Source organism: Argiope bruennichi, chromosome X2 (assembly GCF_947563725.1).
Source record: "Argiope bruennichi chromosome X2, qqArgBrue1.1, whole genome shotgun sequence".
NCBI classification, from domain to species: domain Eukaryota; kingdom Metazoa; phylum Arthropoda; class Arachnida; order Araneae; family Araneidae; genus Argiope; species Argiope bruennichi.
The window spans coordinates 43,309,548-43,335,344 of NC_079163.1; the positions used below are offsets into that span (position 1 = coordinate 43,309,548).

The 25,797-nt window shown below is 26.2% G+C and overlaps 1 long non-coding RNA gene across 1 annotated transcript in view; it reads right to left on the reverse strand.

Moving 5' to 3' along the window:
- The window catches only part of LOC129960746 (uncharacterized), a 29,379-nt gene extending 26,105 nt beyond the window's left edge, over positions 1 to 3,274 (reverse strand). The window contains exons 1-2 of the long non-coding RNA XR_008783683.1: positions 3,046 to 3,274; positions 1,089 to 1,144 (exon numbers count right to left, since the gene is read on the reverse strand). This is a non-coding gene — a long non-coding RNA (uncharacterized LOC129960746). The remainder of the gene's footprint in view (positions 1 to 1,088; positions 1,145 to 3,045) is intronic.
- Positions 3,275 to 25,797: the final 22,523 nt, after the last annotated feature.

A 25,797-nucleotide genomic window follows, 5' to 3' on the forward strand; every position in this document is an offset into this window, starting at 1 on the left:
TGTCAATAATTTTTAACCAGTTACAAAAAAAAAAAAAAAAAAAAAAACCAATTATGATCAGTTATTATGATGCTTCATATATTAATGTCATATATTAAAAAATTATGAATAGGTGTACTGATGAAAAAAAGTGTATGATGTAAAAAATACAAACCTAGGAAACAAAACGCAAAGCTTTCTTCGTCATCACGAGAAAATTAAGCACTTTTTAAGAACCTTTTCTGAAAATCATGCACTATTAAGTTGTTTAAAAATGGTTTATCATTTGAACTGAGAACAATAAAAAGTCAAAACAACTTCAAGAAACATTTAATATTGATTTACTAATTTCAAAAAAAAAAAAAAAAAAAAATGAATGACATAAAAATACATTCATCCAAAAGATAAAGTTTGGTTGACATAAAAGAACTAACTTCTAATAAAGATAATACAACACAATAAAGTTATGTATTTTACTTGTATCCTTTAGTATAACCAGAAAATTAGAAACATGAGGTCAATGTGAATTCCTATCATAATTTGAGAGTATGGGTTAGTAATGAAAATGCTATAGCAAATAATTAAAATTTTTAAACAAATCTCATAAAATGTGTGATCATTGTTAAAGGGGAGCTATTTCAATTAATTTATAAAAAAATTAAGACTTTTAATTTATTAAATATTTAAGATTTATTAAATTTTTAAGACTTTTTTACAGCTTGTAACAACCAGAATAATAACATTATACTAAATAGAAAAGTTGGTGGATATAAAAGTTGACTATTTTCACACGATTTGGAATATTAGGAGATAGAAGCTTAATCAAAATTACATGATCACAGAAAACGGAATTATACCGACGTGATTAGAAATTTATGACTGAATGATAACAAGGTGCTGTGACAAGTTACCCATTTCAGGAAAGTGTAACCCATGCTACCATTAATGTACAAATCCGTATATGGATATTACATTTAAAAAATGCACTTTTTTCTGTAATGGCTAAACACACATGTTGAGTAGTGAAATAGATTTACTTTGCTACATAGATTCCTGTAATATAACATAAATCAGAAACTACCTAGAATAATGTGTAAAAAAAAACTTACCTGACGTATACTTTTTAGTTTCCATGTAGAGCATTTTGATCTGTATCCAGATAATTCTGGGAGAAAAAAAAATTAAAAAAAAAAATCTCATACTGAATGCCCAAAGAAATAAATCTCATGCTGATAATATTGTTCAACAACAAGATCAAAAATTTCAATTTCAAAGTAAGATTTAACTGTTTTAGATTATTTTGAGTCTGATGAATCCAAAACTGGATTCATTAGAATCTATCTTCTTATCTTCGATTAGAATCTAATCTAATTCTAGTTTTTAAAACAATGAGTATTTTAAATATTTTATAACATCTGTAGCCACTAATTATCCTGCTGATTGCTGTATATTATATATATTATTCATTTTATCTATATATTCAATAGGAAAAAGAAATAGTCTAATATCAACAAACACCTGTGTATATTTTAGCAACAGTAGAAAAAAGTGTTAAAGGAAAGCTTGCACTGTGGTACTTAAGTTCAATTCCCGTGTTTTCTTCTTACTGGAATTTCAATACGACTGGTATCACACCTTTAACTTGAGCCATTGTTTTGATTAAATTTTACCACTCAACCATGCAATATGAATTAGAACTTTGTAAAAGCAGAATCAAAAAGTAGGTTCTATTAAAAGTATAAATTTACATACATGCATGGATGACCTACACACTTCAGTCCGAAATCAAAAATCAACCTTCAATAGCTCAAGCCATTCCTTGCTCTCTTCTCCTTAATCCTTGTCCATTCTTATTCTGTCACCTCATGATCCCTCTCTTGGCTCCCTCTTCTCGGATATCATGTGAACTTTCCTGATCACCACAATAACTGTTAGTTATGTCAGGTGCATGTAAAAGGCTTTATTCATTACAGGGGGGGGGGAAGGAGGAACATTCTGATTTAGAAAAAACAAGACTATCAACTAAACTGAGATTATTATTTGAAGCAAATACAAGGAAAAAGTGCAGACTAATTAAAGAAAAAACATTTTTCTATTGAATATAAATATATTTAATCAAAATATTAGGTAGGAAACAGTGATATGCATCAAATATTTATGAAAATTTGTTTCAATCATAACAAGGAATTTAGAATACTATAGTTAAATCAATATAAATAAACTCTTAGAAACTAAAATGAATTACAATTTATTCATAAAATCAATTGCATTTTTTCAAGATTACTTGAATAGAAAAAAAAAAGACATTAAAAACAATTATTAACAATGTGGTTCATGTATATCTGCTTTGGAGAACTGCCTTCCTAAAATAATTCTAAATAAGCTAATAAAATAACTAACTTTTCATTTTCTATTAAATTCACAGATTTAATTCAATATACAGTAATAGAATTAGAACATAAAGAAAGCACTTAGAATATCAACACTATTCAGCACTGCAACCATTTAACTTTCCTAAAACCAACATCTAAAATTTAAAAAATAAACTGCCAGATTCCCACTAAATATTAATTTTCATTTTATTAAATGAATGTTTAAGTGAAAAGAAAAATAGTACAACTTAATATGGAAATTTAAATAATGGACGATCGAAGGAATTTGGAATTATAACAAAAAACAGTAAATTTAATTAAAATGCAGCAGAATTAATACACTTCTGCTTGCTACCATATATTAAGAAAATTCGATTGCTTTGTCTTTGTAATCTTCGCATAACTCAATTTCTCCTTCCATTTCGCTTAAATCTATAATTAATTGAATACTCTCATCCAAGCTAATTAAATCCTTCAATTTTTCCCTGAGCTGAGCTTTTAAGCTCACAAGCTCATTAATTTTTGTTTCTTTCGTATATTCATTACAAATTTCTTTGCTTAAGGAATTTTTAATTTTAGTTAAATGTTTCGTGAAAATAGTACGTAATCCTTTCCTTTTTTCCTTTAATCTATTAATATCCATTTTAAACTAAATAATTCAAAAAAGCTTAGAACAAATAATAAATGTGCCCACCTCTGGTTTCAGCTCCTCACTGTGCTTCCTCCAAACGCTTTCCAAAAAAATTTCAATTTCCAAATTTCAACGTATCACGTCCAGGGTACAACACGATGTTCAGTCAGTGCATGACAATTCCATTAATGAAGAAGCAGGAGTTGAAACTTTCATAGGTTTATTTTCACACATATATGGACACGGACATTTCTAAGCTACCACACAAACACATCACAACACAAAAGGCGGGAGAGAGAGTATGTACATGTCGCAGCGTCAGCGTCTCGAATACATCTGGTTAGGGGAACAGAATTTCCCCTTTTCTCCACCAGAGGGAGTCAAAACTCTAACTACACTTTCTATTTGTATTTTTCATTCTTTATTCTTGTTGCTGCTGCAACAGAATATTTGATCTCATTATTCTCAGTTGAATATTTAACTTCTAATTGTACTGTTCACTTAAAATGTTTGTATTCTATTTCTTTTGATTTCAAATATTGGAACATTTCTGTGTTAGTCAGACTGATTATGTTTCTCATTCCACTATATTCTTTTCTGAGCCTTTTTATGAAATTAAAACCTGAAAATATTGCTTTTTTAGGATATAAGGTATTTTAAAATGTAAAGCTTAATTTTTTTGCATATCAAGAAAAGTATGCTCAGTTGTTATTACATTTGAATTTTAATTATATCTAAAATCTCTGTTACTACTAATGTCCATGCAGAATGAAATCTGCTTTCTCTCTGATAAACTTAATAATTAATCTGTATTTTCAAAATCTGAGATTGTGATTTCATGTATAAATATTTAATTGTATGAATTTATAAAAATAATTCTTTCCTTTTATAGGTATGGAAAGTTATGAAAGTTTCTCAGTTGAAATGCAAAGAAGGACCTAATCTAATCCTAAGACATTAATCAGGTATGTATATTTCTGTTTGTCCTTCCTATTTTCAAGTTTTTGTTTATTTAATTACCACTTTCTGTTCATAATTAAATGTGTTCTTATGTAAGGGATCAGAAAAAAGTTACATGAATTATAAATTGGACCTTTCTTCATGAATTCGAGAAATATGTCTTGATACAACAAATCATGAACTTATGGTATAAAATCAATGTTTTTGCTTCTTTACATTTTCTATTTGCATTTTTCATTCTTTATTCTTGTTGCTGCAGCTGCAGAATATTAGATCTCATTATTCTGAGTTTAATATTTAACTTCTAATTGTACTTACTGTTCACTTAAAATGTTTGTATTCTATTTCTTTTGATATCAAATATTGGAACATTTCTGTGTGTTAGTAAGACTGATTATGTTTCTCATTCCTCTATATTCTTTTCTGAGCCTTTTTATAAAATTAAAAACTGAAAATATTACTTTTTTAGGATATAAGGTATTTGAAAATGTAAAGCTTAATTTTTTGGCATATCAAGAAAAGTATGCTCAGTTGTTATGGCATTTGAATATTAATTATATCTAAAATCTCTGTTGCATACTAATGTCTATGGAAAATGAAATCTGCTTTCTCTCTGATAAACTCCATAATTAATCTGTATTTTGAAAAACTGAGATTGGTATTTCATGTGTAAATATTTAATTGTATGAATTTTTAAAAATAATTCTTTATAGCCTAATGTGTTTGTGTTTTACATTTCTTTAACAATACTGCATGTTGAATTTAACCATTTTTTGCATTTCCTTTTATAGGTATGGAAATTTATGAAAGTTCCTCAGTTGAAATTGAAAGAAGGAGCTAATCTAATCCTAAGACATTAATCAGGTATGTATATTTTTGTTTGTCCTTCCTATTTTCAAGTTTTTTTTATTTAATTACCACTTTCAGTTCATAATTAAATGTGTTCTTATGTAAGGGATCAGAAAAAAGTTACATGAATTATAAATTGGACCTTTGTTCATGAATTCGAGAAATGTGTCTTGATACAACAAATCATGAACTTATGGTATAAAATCAATGTTTTTTGCTTCTTGACACTTTCTATTTGTATTTTTCATTCTTTATTCTTGTTGTTGCTGCAACAGAAAATTTGATCTCATTATTCTGAGTTTAATATTTAACTTCTAATTGTACTGTTCACTTAAAATGTTTGTATTCTATTTCTTTTGATATCAAATATTGGAACATTTCTGTGTGTTAGTAAGACTGATTATGTTTCTCATTCCTCTACACTCTTTTCTGAGCCTTTTTATAAAATTAAAAACTGAAAATATTGCTTTTTTAGGATATAAGGTATTTGAAAATGTAAAGCTTAATTTTTTGGCATATCAAGAAAAGTATGCTCAGTTGTTATTACATTTGAATTTTAATTAAATCTAAAATCTGTCATATACTAACGTCAATGCAGAATAAAATCTGCTTTCTCTCTAATAAACTCCATAATTAATCTGTATTTTGAAAAACTGAGATTGGGATTTCATGTGTAAATATTTAATTGTATGAATTTTTTAAAATAATTCTTTATAGCCTAATGTGTTTGTGTTTTACATTTCTTTAACAATACTGCATGTTGAATTTAACCATTTTTTGCATTTCCTTTTATAGGTATGGAAAGTTATGAAAGTTCCTCAGTTGAAATTGAAAGAAGGAGCTAATCTAATCCTAAGACATTAATCAGGTATATATATTTTTGTTTGTCCTTCCTATTTTCAAGTTTTTTTTTATTTAATTACCACTTTCTGTTCATAATTAAATGTGTTCTTATGTAAGGGATCAGAAAAAAGTTACATGAATTATAAATTGGACCTTTGTTCATGAATTCGAGAAATGTGTCTTGATACAACAAATCATGATCTTATGGTATAAAATCAATGTTTTTGCTTCTTTACATTTTCTATTTGCATTTTTCATTCTTTATTCTTGTTGCTGCAGCTGCAGAATATTAGATCTCATTATTCTGAGTTTAATATTTAACTTCTAATTGTACTGTTCACTTAAAATGTTTGTATTCTATTTCTTTTGATATCAAATGTTGGAACATTTCTGTGTGTTAGTAAGACTGATTATGTTTCTCATTCCTCTATATTCTTTTCTGAGCCTTTTTATAAAATTAAAAACTGAAAATATTGCTTTTTTAGGATATACGGTATTTGAAAATGTAAAGCTTAATTTTTTGGCATATCAAGAAAAGTATGCTCAGTTGTTATTAAATTTGAATTTTAATTAAATCTAAAATCTCTGTTGCATACTAATGTCAATGCAGAATAAAATCTGCTTTCTCTCTAATAATCTCCATAATTAATCTGTATTTTGAAAAACTGAGATTGGAATTTCATGTGTAAATATTTAATTGTATGAATTTTTTAAAATAATTCTTTATAGCCTAATGTGTTTGTGTTTTACATTTCTTTAACAATACTGCATGTTGAATTTAACCATTTTTTGCATTTCCTTTTATAGGTATGGAAAGTTATGAAAGTTCCTCAGTTGAAATTGAAAGAAGGAGCTAATCTAATCCTAAGACATTAATCAGGTATGTATATTTTTGTTTGTCCTTCCTATTTTCAAGTTTTTTTTTATTTAATTACCACTTTCTGTTCATAATTAGATGTGTTCTTATGTAAGGGATCAGAAAAAAGTTACATGAATTATAAATTGGACCTTTGTTCATGAATTCGAGAAATGTGTCTTGATACAACAAATCATGATCTTATGGTATAAAATCAATGTTTTTGCTTCTTTACATTTTGTATTTGCATTTTTCATTCTTTATTCTTGTTGCTGCAGCTGCAGAATATTAGATCTCATTATTCTGAGTTTAATATTTAACTTCTAATTGTACTGTTCACTTAAAATGTTTGTATTCTATTTCTTTTGATATCAAATATTGGAACATTTCTGTGTGTTAGTAAGACTGATTATGTTTCTCATTCCTCTATATTCTTTTCTGAGCCTTTTTATAAAATTAAAAACTGAAAATATTGCTTTTTTAGGATATAAGGTATTTGAAAATGTAAATCTTAATTTTTTGGCATATCAAGAAAAGTATGCTCAGTTGTTATGACATTTGAATTTTAATTATATCTTAAATCTCTGTTGCATACTAATGTCAATGCAGAATAAAATCTGCTTTCTCTCTGATAAACTCCATAATTAATCTGTATTTTGAAAAACTGAGATTGGGATTTCATGTGTAAATATTTAATTGTATGAATTTTTAAAAATGATTCTTTATAGCCTAATGTGTTTGTGTTTTACATTTCTTGAACAATACTGCATGTTGAATTTAACCATTTTTTGCATTTCCTTTTATAGGTATGGGAAATTATGAAAGTTCCTCAGTTGAAATTGAAAGAAGGAGCTAATCTAATCCTAAGACATTAATCAGGTATGTATATTTTTTTTTGTCCTTCCTATTTTCAAGTTTTTTTTAAAATTTAATTACCACTTTCAGTTCATAATTAAATGTGTTCTTATGTAAGGGATCAGAAAAAAGTTACATGAATTATAAATTGGACCTTTGTTCATGAATTCGAGAAATGTGTCTTGATACAACAAATCATGAACTTATGGTATAAAATCAATGTCTTTGCTTCTTGACATTTTCTATTTTCGTTTTTCATTCTTTATTCTTGTTGCTGCAGCTGCAGAATATTAGATCTCATTATTCTGAGTTTAATATTTAATTTCTAATTGTACTGTTCACTTAAAATGTTTGTATTCTATTTCTTTTGATATCAAATATTGGAACATTTCTGTGTGTTAGTAAGACTGATTATGTTTCTCATTCCTCTATATTCTTTTCTGAGCCTTTTTATAAAATTAAAAACTGAAAATATTGCTTTTTTAGGATATAAGGTATTTGAAAATGTAAAGCTTAATTTTTTGGCATATCAAGAAAAGTATGCTCAGTTGTTATGACATTTGAATTTTAATTATATCTTAAATCTCTGTTGCATACTAATGTCAATGGAAAATGAAATCTGCTTTCTCTCTGATAAACTCCATAATTAATCTGTATTTTGAAAAACTGAGATTGGGCTTTCATGTGTAAATATTTAATTGTATGAATTTTTAAAAATAATTCTTTATAGCCTAATGTGTTTGGGTTTTACATTTCTTTAACAATACTGCATGTTGAATTTAACCATTTTTTGCATTTCCTTTTATAGGTACGGAAAGTTATGAAAGTTTCTCAGTTGAAATGCTAAGAAGGAACTAATCTAATCCTAAGACATTAATCAGGTATGTATATTTTTGTTTGTCCTTCCTATTTTCAAGTTTTTTTTATTTAATTACCACTTTCTGTTCATAATTAAATGTGTTCTTATGTAAGGGATCAGAAAAAAGTTACATGAATTATAAATTGGACCTTTGTTCATGAATTCGAGAAATGTGTCTTGATACAAGAAATCATGAACTTATGGTATAATATCAATGTTTCTGCTTCTTGACATTTTCTATTTGCATTTTTCATTCTTTATTCTTGTTGCTGCAGCTACAGAATATTAGATCTCATTATTCTGAGTTTAATATTTAACTTCTAATTGTACTGTTCACTTAAAATGTTTGTATTCTATTTCTTTTGATATCAAATATTGGAACATTTCTGTGTGTTAGTAAGACTGATTATGTTTCTCATTCCTCTATATTCTTTTCTGAGCCTTTTTATAAAATTAAAAACTGAAAATGTTGCTTTTTTAGAATATAAGGTATTTGAAAATGTAAAGCTTAATTTTTTGGCATATCAAGAAAAGTATGCTCAGTTGTTATGACATTTGAATTTTAATTATATCTAAAATCTCTGTTGCATACTAATGTCAATGGAAAATGAAATCTGCTTTCTCTCTGATAAACTTAATAATTAATCTGTATTTTGAAAAACTGAGATTGGTATTTCATGTGTAAATATATTTATTGTATGAATTTTTAAAAATAATTCTTTATAGCCTAATGTGTTTGTGTTTTACATTTCTTTAACAATACTGCATGTTGAATTTAACCATTTTTTGCATTTACTTTTATAGGTATGGAAAATTATGAAAGTTCCTCAGTTGAAATTGAAAGAAGGAGCTAATCTAATCCTAAGACATTAATCAGGTATGTATATTTTTTTTTTGTCCTTCCTATTTTCAAGTTTTTTTTTTTATTTAATTACCACTTTCAGTTCATAATTAAATGTGTTCTTATGTAAGGGATCAGAAAAAAGTTACATGAATTATAAATTGGACCTTTGTTCATGAATTCGAGAAATGTGTCTTGATACAACAAATCATGAACTTATGGTATAAAATCAATGTCTTTGCTTCTTGACATTTTCTATTTTCATTTTTCATTCTTTATTCTTGTTGCTGCAGCTGCAGAATATTAGATCTCATTATTCTGAGTTTATTATTTAACTTCTAATTGTACTGTTCACTTAAAATGTTTGTATTCTATTTCTTTTGATATCAAATATTAGAACATTTCTGTGTGTTAGTAAGACTGATTATGTTTCTCATTCCTCTATACTCTTTTCTGAGCCTTTTTATAAAATTAAAAACTGAAAATATTGCTTTTTTAGGATATAAGGTATTTGAAAATGTAAAGCTTAATTTTTTGGCATATCAAGAAAAGTATGCTCAGTTGTTATGACATTTGAATTTTAATTATATCTTAAATCTCTGTTGCATACTAATGTCAATGGAAAATGAAATCTGCTTTCTCTCTGATAAACTCCATAATTAATGTGTATTTTGAAAAACTGAGATTGGTATTTCATGTGTAAATATATTTATTGTATGAATTTTTAAAACTAATTCTTTATAGCCTAATGTGTTTGTGTTTTACATTTCTTTAACAATACTGCATGTTGAATTTAACCATTTTTTGCATTTCCTTTTATAGGTACGGAAAGTTATGAAAGTTTCTCAGTTGAAATGCAAAGAAGGAGCTAATCTAATCCTAAGACATTAATCAGGTATGTATATTTTTGTTTGTCCTTCCTATTTTCAAGTTTTTTTTTATTTAATTACCACTTTCTGTTCATAATTAATTGTGTTCTTATGTAAGGGATCAGAAAAAAGTTACATGAATTATAAATTGGACCTTTGTTCATGAATTCGAGAAATGTGTCTTGATACAACAAATCATGAACTTATGGTATAAAATCAATGTTTCTGCTTTTTCACATTTTCTATTTGCATTTTTCATTCTTTATTCTTGTTGCTGCAGCTGCAGAATATTAGATCTCATTATTCTGAGTTTAATATTTAATTTCTAATTGTACTGTTCACTTAAAATGTTTGTATTCTATTTCTTTTGATATCAAATATTGGAACATTTCTGTGTGTTAGTAAGACTGATTATGTTTCTCATTCCTCTATATTCTTTTCTGAGCCTTTTTATAAAATTAAAAACTGAAAATATTGCTTTTTTAGGATATAAGGTATTTGAAAATGTAAAGCTTAATTTTTTGGCATATCAAGAAAAGTATGCTCAGTTGTTATGACATTTGAATTTTAATTATATCTTAAATCTCTGTTGCATACTAATGTCAATGGAAAATGAAATCTGCTTTCTCTCTGATAAACTTAATAATTAATCTGTATTTTGAAAAACTGAGAATGGGATTAAATTGTATGAATTTTTAAAAATAATTCTTTATAGCCTAATGTGTTTGTGTTTTACATTTCTTTAACAATACTGCATGTTGAATTTAACCATTTTTTGCATTTCCTTTTATAGGTACGGAAAGTTATGAAAGTTTCTCAGTTGAAATGCAAAGAAGGAGCTAATCTAATCCTAAGACATTAATCAGGTATGTATATTTTTGTTTGTCCTTCCTATTTTCAAGTTTTTTTTATTTAATTACCACTTTCAGTTCATAATTAAATGTGTTCTTATGTAAGGGATCAGAAAAAAGTTACATGAATTATAAATTGGACCTTTGTTCATGAATTCGAGAAATGTGTCTTGATACAACAAATCATGAACTTATGGTATAAAATCAATGTTTCTGCTTCTTCACATTTTCTATTTGCATTTTTCATTCTTTATTCTTGTTGCTGCAGCTGCAGAATATTAGATCTCATTATTCTGATTTTAATATTTAACTTCTAATTGTACTGTTCACTTAAATGTTTGTATTCTATTTCTTTTGATATCAAATATTGGAACATTTCTGTGTGTTAGTAAGACTGATTATGTTTCTCATTCCTCTATATTCTTTTCTGAGCCTTTTTATAAAATGAAAAACTGAAAATATTGCTTTTTTAGGATATAAGGTATTTGAAAATGTAAAGCTTAATTTTTTGGCATATCAAGAAAAGTATGCTCAGTTGTTATGACATTTGAATTTTAATTATATCTAAAATCTCTGTTGCATACTAATGTCAATGGAAAATGAAATCTGCTTTCTCTCTGATAAACTTAATAATTAATCTGTATTTTGAAAAACTGAGAATGGGATTAAATTGTATGAATTTTTAAAAATAATTCTTTATAGCCTAATGGGTTTTGTGTTTTACATTTCTTTAACAATACTGCATGTTGAATTTAACCATTTTTTGCATTTCCTTTTATAGGTATGGAAAGTTATGAAAGTTTCTCAGTTGAAATGCTAAGAAGGAACTAATCTAATCCTAAGACATTAATCAGGTATGTATATTTTTGTTTGTCCTTCCTATTTTCAAGTTTTTTTTATTTAATTACCACTTTCTGTTCATAATTAAATGTGTTCTTATGTAAGGGATCAGAAAAAAGTTACATGAATTATAAATTGGACCTTTGTTCATGAATTCGAGAAATGTGTCTTGATACAAGAAATCATGAACTTATGGTATAAAATCAATGTTTCTGCTTCTTGACATTTTCTATTTGCATTTTTCATTCTTTATTCTTGTTGCTGCAGCTACAGAATATTAGATCTCATTATTCTGAGTTTAATATTTAACTTCTAATTGTACTGTTCACTTAAAATGTTTGTATTCTATTTCTTTTGATATCAAATATTGGAACATTTCTGTGTGTTAGTAAGACTGATTATGTTTCTCATTCCTCTATATTCTTTTCTGAGCCTTTTTATAAAATTAAAAACTGAAAATGTTGCTTTTTTAGAATATAAGGTATTTGAAAATGTAAAGCTTAATTTTTTGGCATATCAAGAAAAGTATGCTCAGTTGTTATGACATTTGAATTTTAATTATATCTAAAATCTCTGTTGCATACTAATGTCAATGGAAAATGAAATCTGCTTTCTCTCTGATAAACTTAATAATTAATCTGTATTTTGAAAAACTGAGATTGGTATTTCATGTGTAAATATATTTATTGTATGAATTTTTAAAAATAATTCTTTATAGCCTAATGTGTTTGTGTTTTACATTTCTTTAACAATACTGCATGTTGAATTTAACCATTTTTTGCATTTCCTTTTATAGGTATGGAAAGTTATGAAAGTTTCTCAGTTGAAATGCTAAGAAGGAACTAATCTAATCCTAAGACATTAATCAGGTATGTATATTTTTGTTTGTCCTTCCTATTTTCAAGTTTTTTTTATTTAATTACCACTTTCTGTTCATAATTAAATGTGTTCTTATGTAAGGGATCAGAAAAAAGTTACATGAATTATAAATTGGACCTTTGTTCATGAATTCGAGAAATGTGTCTTGATACAAGAAATCATGAACTTATGGTATAAAATCAATGTTTCTGCTTCTTGACATTTTCTATTTGCATTTTTCATTCTTTATTCTTGTTGCTGCAGCTACAGAATATTAGATCTCATTATTCTGAGTTTAATATTTAACTTCTAATTGTACTGTTCACTTAAAATGTTTGTATTCTATTTCTTTTGATATCAAATATTGGATCATTTCTGTGTGTTAGTAAGACTGATTATGTTTCTCATTCCTCTATATTCTTTTCTGAGCCTTGTTATAAAATTAAAAACTGAAAATATTGCTTTTTTAGAATATAAGGTATTTGAAAATGTAAAGCTTAATTTTTTGGCATATCAAGAAAAGTATGCTCAGTTGTTATGACATTTGAATTTTAATTATATCTTAAATCTCTGTTGCATACTAATGTCAATGGAAAATGAAATCTGCTTTCTCTCTGATAAACTCCATAATTAATCTGTATTTTGAAAAACTGAGATTGGTATTTCATGTGTAAATATATTTATTGTATGAATTTTTAAAAATAATTCTTTATAGCCTAATGTGTTTGTGTTTTACATTTCTTTAACAATACTGCATGTTGAATTTAATCATTTTTTGCATTTCCTTTTATAGGTACGGAAAGTTATGAAAGTTTCTCAGTTGAAATGCAAAGAAGGAGCTAATCTAATCCTAAGACATTAATCAGGTATGTATATTTTTGTTTGTCCTTCCTATTTTCAAGTTTTTTTTTATTTAATTACCACTTTCTGTTCATAATTAATTGTGTTCTTATGTAAGGGATCAGAAAAAAGTTACATGAATTATAAATTGGACCTTTGTTCATGAATTCGAGAAATGTGTCTTGATACAAGAAATCATGAACTTATGGTATAAAATCAATGTTTCTGCTTCTTGACATTTTCTATTTGCATTTTTCATTCTTTATTCTTGTTGCTGCAGCTACAGAATATTAGATCTCATTATTCTGAGTTTAATATTTAACTTCTAATTGTACTGTTCACTTAAAATGTTTGTATTCTGTTTCTTTTGATATCAAATATTGGAACATTTCTGTGTGTTAGTAAGACTGATTATGTTTCTCATTCCTCTATATTCTTTTCTGAGCCTTTTTATAAAATTAAAAACTGAAAATATTGCTTTTTTAGGATATAAGGTATTTGAAAATGTAAAGCTTAATTTTTTGGCATATCAAGAAAAGTATGCTCAGTTGTTATGACATTTGAATTTTAATTATATCTAAGATCTCTGTTGCATACTAATGTCAATGGAAAATGAAATCTGCTTTCTCTCTGATAAACTTAATAATTAATCTGTATTTTGAAAAACTGAGAATGGGATTAAATTGTATGAATTTTTAAAAATAATTCTTTATAGCCTAATGGGTTTTGTGTTTTACATTTCTTTAACAATACTGCATGTTGAATTTAACCATTTTTTGCATTTCCTTTTATAGGTATGGAAAGTTATGAAAGTTTCTCAGTTGAAATGCTAAGAAGGAACTAATCTAATCCTAAGACATTAATCAGGTATGTATATTTTTGTTTGTCCTTCCTATTTTCAAGTTTTTTTTATTTAATTACCACTTTCTGTTCATAATTAAATGTGTTCTTATGTAAGGGATCAGAAAAAAGTTACATGAATTATAAATTGGACCTTTGTTCATGAATTCGAGAAATGTGTCTTGATACAAGAAATCATGAACTTATGGTATAAAATCAATGTTTCTGCTTCTTGACATTTTCTATTTGCATTTTTCATTCTTTATTCTTGTTGTTGCAGCTACAGAATATTAGATCTCATTATTCTGAGTTTAATATTTAACTTCTAATTGTACTGTTCACTTAAAATGTTTGTATTCTATTTCTTTTGATATCAAATATTGGAACATTTCTGCGTGTTAGTAAGACTGATTATGTTTCTTATTCCTCTATATTCTTTTCTGAGCCTTTTTATAAAATTAAAAACTGAATATATTGCTTTTTTAGAATATAAGGTATTTGAAAATGTAAAGCTTAATTTTTTGGCATATCAAGAAAAGTATGCTCAGTTGTTATGACATTTGAATTTTAATTATATCTAAAATCTCTGTTGCATACTAATGTCAATGGAAAATGAAATCTGCTTTCTCTCTGATAAACTCCATAATTAATCTGTATTTTGAAAAACTGAGATTGGTATTTCATGTGTAAATATATTTATTGTATGAATTTTTAAAAATAATTCTTTATAGCCTAATGTGTTTGTGTTTTACATTTCTTTAACAATACTGCATGTTGAATTTAACCATTTTTTGCATTTCCTTTTATAGGTACGGAAAGTTATGAAAGTTTCTCAGTTGAAATTGAAAGAAGGAGCTAATCTAATCCTAAGACATTAATCAGGTATGTATATTTTTTTTTTGTCCTTCCTATTTTCAAGTTTTTTTTTTTATTTAATTACCACTTTCAGTTCATAATTAAATGTGTTCTTATGTAAGGGATCAGAAAAAAGTTACATCAATTATAAATTGGACCTTTGTTCATGAATTCGAGAAATGTGTCTTGATACAACAAATCATGAACTTATGGTATAAAATCAATGTCTTTGCTTCTTGACATTTTCTATTTTCATTTTTCATTCTTTATTCTTGTTGCTGCAGCTGCAGAATATTAGATCTCATTATTCTGAGTTTATTATTTAACTTCTAATTGTACTGTTCACTTAAAATGTTTGTATTCTATTTCTTTTGATATCAAATATTAGAACATTTCTGTGTGTTAGTAAGACTGATTATGTTTCTCATTCCTCTATACTCTTTTCTGAGCCTTTTTATAAAATTAAAAACTGAAAATATTGCTTTTTTAGGATATAAGGTATTTGAAAATGTAAAGCTTAATTTTTTGGCATATCAAGAAAAGTATGCTCAGTTGTTATGACATTTGAATTTTAATTATATCTTAAATCTCTGTTGCATACTAATGTCAATGGAAAATGAAATCTGCTTTCTCTCTGATAAACTCCATAATTAATGTGTATTTTGAAAAACTGAGATTGGTATTTCATGTGTAAATATATTTATTGTATGAATTTTTAAAACTAATTCTTTATAGCCTAATGTGTTTGTGTTTTACATTTCTTTAACAATACTGCATGTTGAATTTAACCATTTTTTGCATTTCCTTTTATAGGTACGGAAAGTTATGAAAGTTTCTCAGTTGAAATGCAAAGAAGGAGCTAATCTAATCCTAAGACATTAATCAGGTATGTATATTTTTGTTTGTCCTTCCTATTTTCAAGTTTTTTTTTATTTAATTACCACTTTCTGTTCATAATTAATTGTGTTCTTATGTAAGGGATCAGAAAAAAGTTACATGAATTATAAATTGGACCTTTGTTCATGAATTCGAGAAATGTGTCTTGATACAACAAATCATGAACTTATGGTATAAAATCAATGTTTCTGCTTCTTGACATTTTCTATTTGCATTTTTCATTCTTTATTCTTGTTGTTGCAGCTACAGAATATTAGATCTCATTATTCTGAGTTAATATTTAACTTCTAATTGTACTGTTCACTTAAAATGTTTGTATTCTATTTCTTTTGATATCAAATATTGGAACATTTCTGTGTGTTAGTAAGACTGATTATGTTTCTTATTCCTCTATATTCTTTTCTGAGCCTTTTTATAAAATTAAAAACTGAATATATTGCTTTTTTAGAATATAAGGTATTTGAAAATGTAAAGCTTAATTTTTTGGCATATCAAGAAAAGTATGCTCAGTTGTTATGACATTTGAATTTTAATTATATCTAAAATCTCTGTTGCATACTAATGTCAATGGAAAATGAAATCTGCTTTCTCTCTGATAAACTTAATAATTAATCTGTATTTTGAAAAACTGAGATTGGTATTTCATGTGTAAATATATTTATTGTATGAATTTTTAAAAATAATTCTTTATAGCCTAATGTGTTTGTGTTTTACATTTCTTTAACAATACTGCATGTTGAATTTAACCATTTTTTGCATTTCCTTTTATAGGTATGGAAAATTATGAAAGTTCCTCAGTTGAAATTGAAAGAAGGAGCTAATCTAATCCTAAGACATTAATCAGGTATGTATATTTTTTTTTTGTCCTTCCTATTTTCAAGTTTTTTTTTTTATTTAATTACCACTTTCAGTTCATAATTAAATGTGTTCTTATGTAAGGGATCAGAAAAAAGTTACATGAATTATAAATTGGACCTTTGTTCATGAATTCGAGAAATGTGTCTTGATACAACAAATCATGAACTTATGGTATAAAATCAATGTCTTTGCTTCTTGACATTTTCTATTTTCATTTTTCATTCTTTATTCTTGTTGCTGCAGCTGCAGAATATTAGATCTCATTATTCTGAGTTTATTATTTAACTTCTAATTGTACTGTTCACTTAAAATGTTTGTATTCTATTTCTTTTGATATCAAATATTAGAACATTTCTGTGTGTTAGTAAGACTGATTATGTTTCTCATTCCTCTATACTCTTTTCTGAGCCTTTTTATAAAATTAAAAACTGAAAATATTGCTTTTTTAGGATATAAGGTATTTGAAAATGTAAAGCTTAATTTTTTGGCATATCAAGAAAAGTATGCTCAGTTGTTATGACATTTGAATTTTAATTATATCTTAAATCTCTGTTGCATACTAATGTCAATGGAAAATGAAATCTGCTTTCTCTCTGATAAACTCCATAATTAATGTGTATTTTGAAAAACTGAGATTGGTATTTCATGTGTAAATATATTTATTGTATGAATTTTTAAAACTAATTCTTTATAGCCTAATGTGTTTGTGTTTTACATTTCTTTAACAATACTGCATGTTGAATTTAACCATTTTTTGCATTTCCTTTTATAGGTACGGAAAGTTATGAAAGTTTCTCAGTTGAAATGCAAAGAAGGAGCTAATCTAATCCTAAGACATTAATCAGGTATGTATATTTTTGTTTGTCCTTCCTATTTTCAAGTTTTTTTTTATTTAATTACCACTTTCTGTTCATAATTAATTGTGTTCTTATGTAAGGGATCAGAAAAAAGTTACATGAATTATAAATTGGACCTTTGTTCATGAATTCGAGAAATGTGTCTTGATACAACAAATCATGAACTTATGGTATAAAATCAATGTTTTTGCTTTTTCACATTTTCTATTTGCATTTTTCATTCTTTATTCTTGTTGCTGCAGCTGCAGAATATTAGATCTCATTATTCTGAGTTTAATATTTAACTTCTAATTGTACTGTTCACTTAAATGTTTGTATTCTATTTCTTTTGATATCAAATATTGGAACATTTCTGTGTGTTAGTAAGACTGATTATGTTTCTCATTCCTCTATATTCTTTTCTGAGCCTTTTTATAAAATGAAAAACTGAAAATATTGCTTTTTTAGGATATAAGGTATTTGAAAATGTAAAGCTTAATTTTTTGGCATATCAAGAAAAGTATGCTCAGTTGTTATGACATTTGAATTTTAATTATATCTAAAATCTCTGTTGCATACTAATGTCAATGGAAAATGAAATCTGCTTTCTCTCTGATAAACTTAATAATTAATCTATATTTTGAAAAACTGAGAATGGGATTAAATTGTATGAATTTTTAAAAATAATTCTTTATAGCCTAATGGGTTTTGTGTTTTACATTTCTTTAACAATACTGCATGTTGAATTTAACCATTTTTTGCATTTCCTTTTATAGGTATGGAAAGTTATGAAAGTTTCTCAGTTGAAATGCTAAGAAGGAACTAATCTAATCCTAAGACATTAATCAGGTATGTATATTTTTGTTTGTCCTTCCTATTTTCAAGTTTTTTTTATTTAATTACCACTTTCTGTTCATAATTAAATGTGTTCTTATGTAAGGGATCAGAAAAAAGTTACATGAATTATAAATTGGACCTTTGTTCATGAATTCGAGAAATGTGTCTTGATACAAGAAATCATGAACTTATGGTATAAAATCAATGTTTCTGCTTCTTGACATTTTCTATTTGCATTTTTCATTCTTTATTCTTGTTGCTGCAGCTACAGAATATTAGATCTCATTATTCTGAGTTTAATATTTAACTTCTAATTGTACTGTTCACTTAAAATGTTTGTATTCTATTTCTTTTGATATCAAATATTGGAACATTTCTGTGTGTTAGTAAGACTGATTATGTTTCTCATTCCTCTATATTCTTTTCTGAGCCTTTTTATAAAATTAAAAACTGAAAATGTTGCTTTTTTAGAATATAAGGTATTTGAAAATGTAAAGCTTAATTTTTTGGCATATCAAGAAAAGTATGCTCAGTTGTTATGACATTTGAATTTTAATTATATCTAAAATCTCTGTTGCATACTAATGTCAATGGTAAATGAAATCTGCTTTCTCTCTGATAAACTCCATAATTAATCTGTATTTTGAAAAACTGAGATTGGTATTTCATGTGTAAATATATTTATTGTATGAATTTTTAAAAATAATTCTTTATAGCCTAATGGGTTTTGTGTTTTACATTTCTTTAACAATACTGCATGTTGAATTTAACCATTTTTTGCATTTCCTTTTATAGGTATGGAAAGTTATGAAAGTTTCTCAGTTGAAATGCAAAGAAGGAGCTAATCTAATCCTAAGACATTAATCAGGTATGTATTTTTTTGTTTGTCCTTCCTATTTTCAAGTTTTTTTTATTTAATTACCACTTTCAGTTCATAATTAAATGTGTTCTTATGTAAGGGATCAGAAAAAAGTTACATGAATTATAAATTGGACCTTTGTTCATGAATTCGAGAAATGTGTCTTGATACAACAAATCATGAACTTATGGTATAAAATCAATGTTTCTGCTTCTTCACATTTTCTATTTGCATTTTTCATTCTTTATTCTTGTTGCTGCAGCTGCAGAATATTAGATCTCATTATTCTGAGTTTAATATTTAACTTCTAATTGTACTGTTCACTTAAATGTTTGTATTCTATTTCTTTTGATATCAAATATTGGAACATTTCTGTGTGTTAGTAAGACTGATTATGTTTCTCATTCCTCTATATTCTTTTCTGAGCCTTTTTATAAAATGAAAAACTGAAAATATTGCTTTTTTAGGATATAAGGTATTTGAAAATGTAAAGCTTAATTTTTTGGCATATCAAGAAAAGTATGCTCAGTTGTTATGACATTTGAATTTTAATTATATCTAAAATCTCTGTTGCATACTAATGTCAATGGAAAATGAAATCTGCTTTCTCTCTGATAAACTTAATAATTAATCTGTATTTTGAAAAACTGAGAATGGGATTAAATTGTATGAATTTTTAAAAATAATTCTTTATAGCCTAATGGGTTTTGTGTTTTACATTTCTTTAACAATACTGCATGTTGAATTTAACCATTTTTTGCATTTCCTTTTATAGGTATGGAAAGTTATGAAAGTTTCTCAGTTGAAATGCTAAGAAGGAACTAATCTAATCCTAAGACATTAATCAGGTATGTATATTTTTGTTTGTCCTTCCTATTTTCAAGTTTTTTTTATTTAATTACCACTTTCTGTTCATAATTAAATGTGTTCTTATGTAAGGGATCAGAAAAAAGTTACATGAATTATAAATTGGACCTTTGTTCATGAATTCGAGAAATGTGTCTTGATACAAGAAATCATGAACTTATGGTATAAAATCAATGTTTCTGCTTCTTGACATTTTCTATTTGCATTTTTCATTCTTTATTCTTGTTGCTGCAGCTACAGAATATTAGATCTCATTATTCTGAGTTTAATATTTAACTTCTAATTGTACTGTTCACTTAAAATGTTTGTATTCTATTTCTTTTGATATCAAATATTGGAACATTTCTGTGTGTTAGTAAGACTGATTATGTTTCTCATTCCTCTATATTCTTTTCTGAGCCTTTTTATAAAATTAAAAACTGAAAATGTTGCTTTTTTAGAATATAAGGTATTTGAAAATGTAAAGCTTAATTTTTTGGCATATCAAGAAAAGTATGCTCAGTTGTTATGACATTTGAATTTTAATTATATCTAAAATCTCTGTTGCATACTAATGTCAATGGAAAATGAAATCTGCTTTCTCTCTGATAAACTCCATAATTAATCTGTATTTTGAAAAACTGAGATTGGTATTTCATGTGTAAATATATTTATTGTATGAATTTTTAAAAATAATTCTTTATAGCCTAATGTGTTTGTGTTTTACATTTCTTTAACAATACTGCATGTTGAATTTAACCATTTTTTGCATTTCCTTTTATAGGTACGGAAAGTTATGAAAGTTTCTCAGTTGAAATGCAAAGAAGGAGCTAATCTAATCCTAAGACATTAATCAGGTATGTATATTTTTGTTTGTCCTTCCTATTTTCAAGTTTTTTTTTATTTAATTACCACTTTCTGTTCATAATTAATTGTGTTCTTATGTAAGGGATCAGAAAAAAGTTACATGAATTATAAATTGGACCTTTGTTCATGAATTCGAGAAATGTGTCTTGATACAAGAAATCATGAACTTATGGTATAAAATCAATGTTTCTGCTTCTTGACATTTTCTATTTGCATTTTTCATTCTTTATTCTTGTTGCTGCAGCTACAGAATATTAGATCTCATTATTCTGAGTTTAATATTTAACTTCTAATTGTACTGTTCACTTAAAATGTTTGTATTCTGTTTCTTTTGATATCAAATATTGGAACATTTCTGTGTGTTAGTAAGACTGATTATGTTTCTCATTCCTCTATATTCTTTTCTGAGCCTTTTTATAAAATTAAAAACTGAAAATATTGCTTTTTTAGGATATAAGGTATTTGAAAATGTAAAGCTTAATTTTTTGGCATATCAAGAAAAGTATGCTCAGTTGTTATGACATTTGAATTTTAATTATATCTAAAATCTCTGTTGCATACTAATGTCAATGGAAAATGAAATCTGCTTTCTCTCTGATAAACTTAATAATTAATCTGTATTTTGAAAAACTGAGAATGGGATTAAATTGTATGAATTTTTAAAAATAATTCTTTATAGCCTAATGTGTTTGTGTTTTACATTTCTTTAACAATACTGCATGTTGAATTTAACCATTTTTTGCATTTCCTTTTATAGGTACGGAAAGTTATGAAAGTTTCTCAGTTGAAATGCAAAGAAGGAGCTAATCTAATCCTAAGACATTAATCAGGTATGTATTTTTTTGTTTGTCCTTCCTATTTTCAAGTTTTTTTTATTTAATTACCACTTTCAGTTCATAATTAAATGTGTTCTTATGTAAGGGATCAGAAAAAAGTTACATGAATTATAAATTGGACCTTTGTTCATGAATTCGAGAAATGTGTCTTGATACAACAAATCATGAACTTATGGTATAAAATCAATGTTTCTGCTTCTTCACATTTTCTATTTGCATTTTTCATTCTTTATTCTTGTTGCTGCAGCTGCAGAATATTAGATCTCATTATTCTGAGTTTAATATTTAACTTCTAATTGTACTGTTCACTTAAATGTTTGTATTCTATTTCTTTTGATATCAAATATTGGAACATTTCTGTGTGTTAGTAAGACTGATTATGTTTCTCATTCCTCTATATTCTTTTCTGAGCCTTTTTATAAAATTAAAAACTGAAAATATTGCTTTTTTAGGATATAAGGTATTTGAAAATGTAAAGCTTAATTTTTTGGCATATCAAGAAAAGTATGCTCAGTTGTTATGACATTTGAATTTTAATTATATCTAAAATCTCTGTTGCATACTAATGTCAATGGAAAATGAAATCTGCTTTCTCTCTGATAAACTTAATAATTAATCTGTATTTTGAAAAACTGAGAATGGGATTAAATTGTATGAATTTTTAAAAATAATTCTTTATAGCCTAATGGGTTTTGTGTTTTACATTTCTTTAACAATACTGCATGTTGAATTTAACCATTTTTTGCATTTCCTTTTATAGGTATGGAAAGTTATGAAAGTTTCTCAGTTGAAATGCTAAGAAGGAACTAATCTAATCCTAAGACATTAATCAGGTATGTATATTTTTGTTTGTCCTTCCTATTTTCAAGTTTTTTTTATTTAATTACCACTTTCTGTTCATAATTAAATGTGTTCTTATGTAAGGGATCAGAAAAAAGTTACATGAATTATAAATTGGACCTTTGTTCATGAATTCGAGAAATGTGTCTTGATACAAGAAATCATGAACTTATGGTATAAAATCAATGTTTCTGCTTCTTGACATTTTCTATTTGCATTTTTCATTCTTTATTCTTGTTGCTGCAGCTACAGAATATTAGATCTCATTATTCTGAGTTTAATATTTAACTTCTAATTGTACTGTTCACTTAAAATGTTTGTATTCTATTTCTTTTGATATCAAATATTGGAACATTTCTGTGTGTTAGTAAGACTGATTATGTTTCTCATTCCTCTATATTCTTTTCTGAGCCTTTTTATAAAATTAAAAACTGAAAATATTGCTTTTTTAGAATATAAGGTATTTGAAAATGTAAAGCTTAATTTTTTGGCATATCAAGAAAAGTATGCTCAGTTGTTATGACATTTGAATTTTAATTATATCTTAAATCTCTGTTGCATACTAATGTCAATGGAAAATGAAATCTGCTTTCTCTCTGATAAACTCCATAATTAATCTGTATTTTGAAAAACTGAGATTGGTATTTCATGTGTAAATATATTTATTGTATGAATTTTTAAAAATAATTCTTTATAGCCTAATGTGTTTGTGTTTTACATTTCTTTAACAATACTGCATGTTGAATTTAACCATTTTTTGCATTTCCTTTTATAGGTACGGAAAGTTATGAAAGTTTCTCAGTTGAAATGCAAAGAAGGAGCTAATCTAATCCTAAGACATTAATCAGGTATGTATATTTTTGTTTGTCCTTCCTATTTTCAATTTTTTTTTTATTTAATTACCACTTTCTGTTCATAATTAATTGTGTTCTTATGTAAGGGATCAGAAAAAAGTTACATGAATTATAAATTGGACCTTTGTTCATGAATTCGAGAAATGTGTCTTGATACAACAAATCATGAACTTATGGTATAAAATCAATGTTTCTGCTTTTTCACATTTTCTATTTGCATTTTTCATTCTTTATTCTTGTTGCTGCAGCTGCAGAATATTAGATCTCATTATTCTGAGTTTAATATTTAATTTCTAATTGTACTGTTCACTTAAAATGTTTGTATTCTATTTCTTTTGATATCAAATATTGGAACATTTCTGTGTGTTAGTAAGACTGATTATGTTTCTCATTCCTCTATATTCTTTTCTGAGCCTTTTTATAAAATTAAAAACTGAAAATATTGCTTTTTTAGGATATAAGGTATTTGAAAATGTAAAGCTTAATTTTTTGGCATATCAAGAAAAGTATGCTCAGTTGTTATGACATTTGAATTTTAATTATATCTTAAATCTCTGTTGCATACTAATGTCAATGGAAAATGAAATCTGCTTTCTCTCTTATAAACTCCATAATTAATCTGTATTTTGAAAAACTGAGATTGGGATTTCATGTGTAAATATTTAATTGTATGAATTTTTAAAAATAATTCTTTATAGCCTAATGTGTTTGGGTTTTACATTTCTTTAACAATACTGCATGTTGAATTTAACCATTTTTTGCATTTCCTTTTATAGGTACGGAAAGTTATGAAAGTTTCTCAGTTGAAATGCAAAGAAGGAGCTAATCTAATCCTAAGACATTAATCAGGTATGTATATTTTTGTTTGTCCTTCCTATTTTCAAGTTTTTTTTTATTTAATTACCACTTTCTGTTCATAATTAAATGTGTTCTGATGTAAGGGATCAGAAAAAAGTGACATGAATTATAAATTGGACCTTTGTTCATGAATTCGAGAAATGTGTCTTGATACAACAAATCATGAACTTATGGTATAAAATCAATGTTTCTGCTTCTTTACATTTTCTATTTGCATTTTTCATTCTTTATTCTTGTTGCTGCAGCTGCAGAATATTAGATCTCATTATTCTGATTTTAATATTTAACTTCTAATTGTACTGTTCACTTAAATGTTTGTATTCTATTTCTTTTGATATCAAATATTGGAACATTTCTGTGTGTTAGTAAGACTGATTATGTTACTCATTCCTCTATATTCTTTTCTGAGCCTTTTTATAAAATTAAAAACTGAAAATATTGCTTTTTTAGGATATAAGGTATTTGAAAATGTAAAGCTTAATTTTTTGGCATATCAAGAAAAGTATGCTCAGTTGTTATGACATTTGAATTTTAATTATATCTAAAATCTCTGTTGCATACTAATGTCAATGGAAAATGAAATCTGCCTTCTCTCTGATAAACTTAATAATTAATCTGTATTTTGAAAAACTGAGAATGGGATTAAATTGTATGAATTTTTAAAAATAATTCTTTATAGCCTAATGTGTTTGTGTTTTACATTTCTTTAACAATACTGCATGTTGAATTTAACCATTTTTTGCATTTCCTTTTATAGGTACGGAAAGTTATGAAAGTTTCTCAGTTGAAATGCAAAGAAGGAGCTAATCTAATCCTAAGACATTAATCAGGTATGTATATTTTTGTTTGTCCTTCCTATTTTCAAGTTTTTTTTATTTAATTACCACTTTCAGTTCATAATTAAATGTGTTCTTATGTAAGGGATCAGAAAAAAGTTACATGAATTATAAATTGGACCTTTGTTCATGAATTCGAGAAATGTGTCTTGATACAACAAATCATGAACTTATGGTATAAAATCAATGTTTCTGCTTCTTCACATTTTCTATTTGCATTTTTCATTCTTTATTCTTGTTGCTGCAGCTGCAGAATATTAGATCTCATTATTCTGAGTTTAATATTTAACTTCTAATTGTACTGTTCACTTAAAATGTTTGTATTCTATTTCTTTTGATATCAAATATTGGAACATTTCTGTGTGTTAGTAAGACTGATTATGTTTCTCATTCCTCTATATTCTTTTCTGAGCCTTTTTATAAAATTAAAAACTGAAAATATTGCTTTTTTAGAATATAAGGTATTTGAAAATGTAAAGCTTAATTTTTTGGCATATCAAGAAAAGTATGCTCAGTTGTTATTACATTTGAATTTTAATTAAATCTAAAATCTGTCATATACTAATGTCAATGCA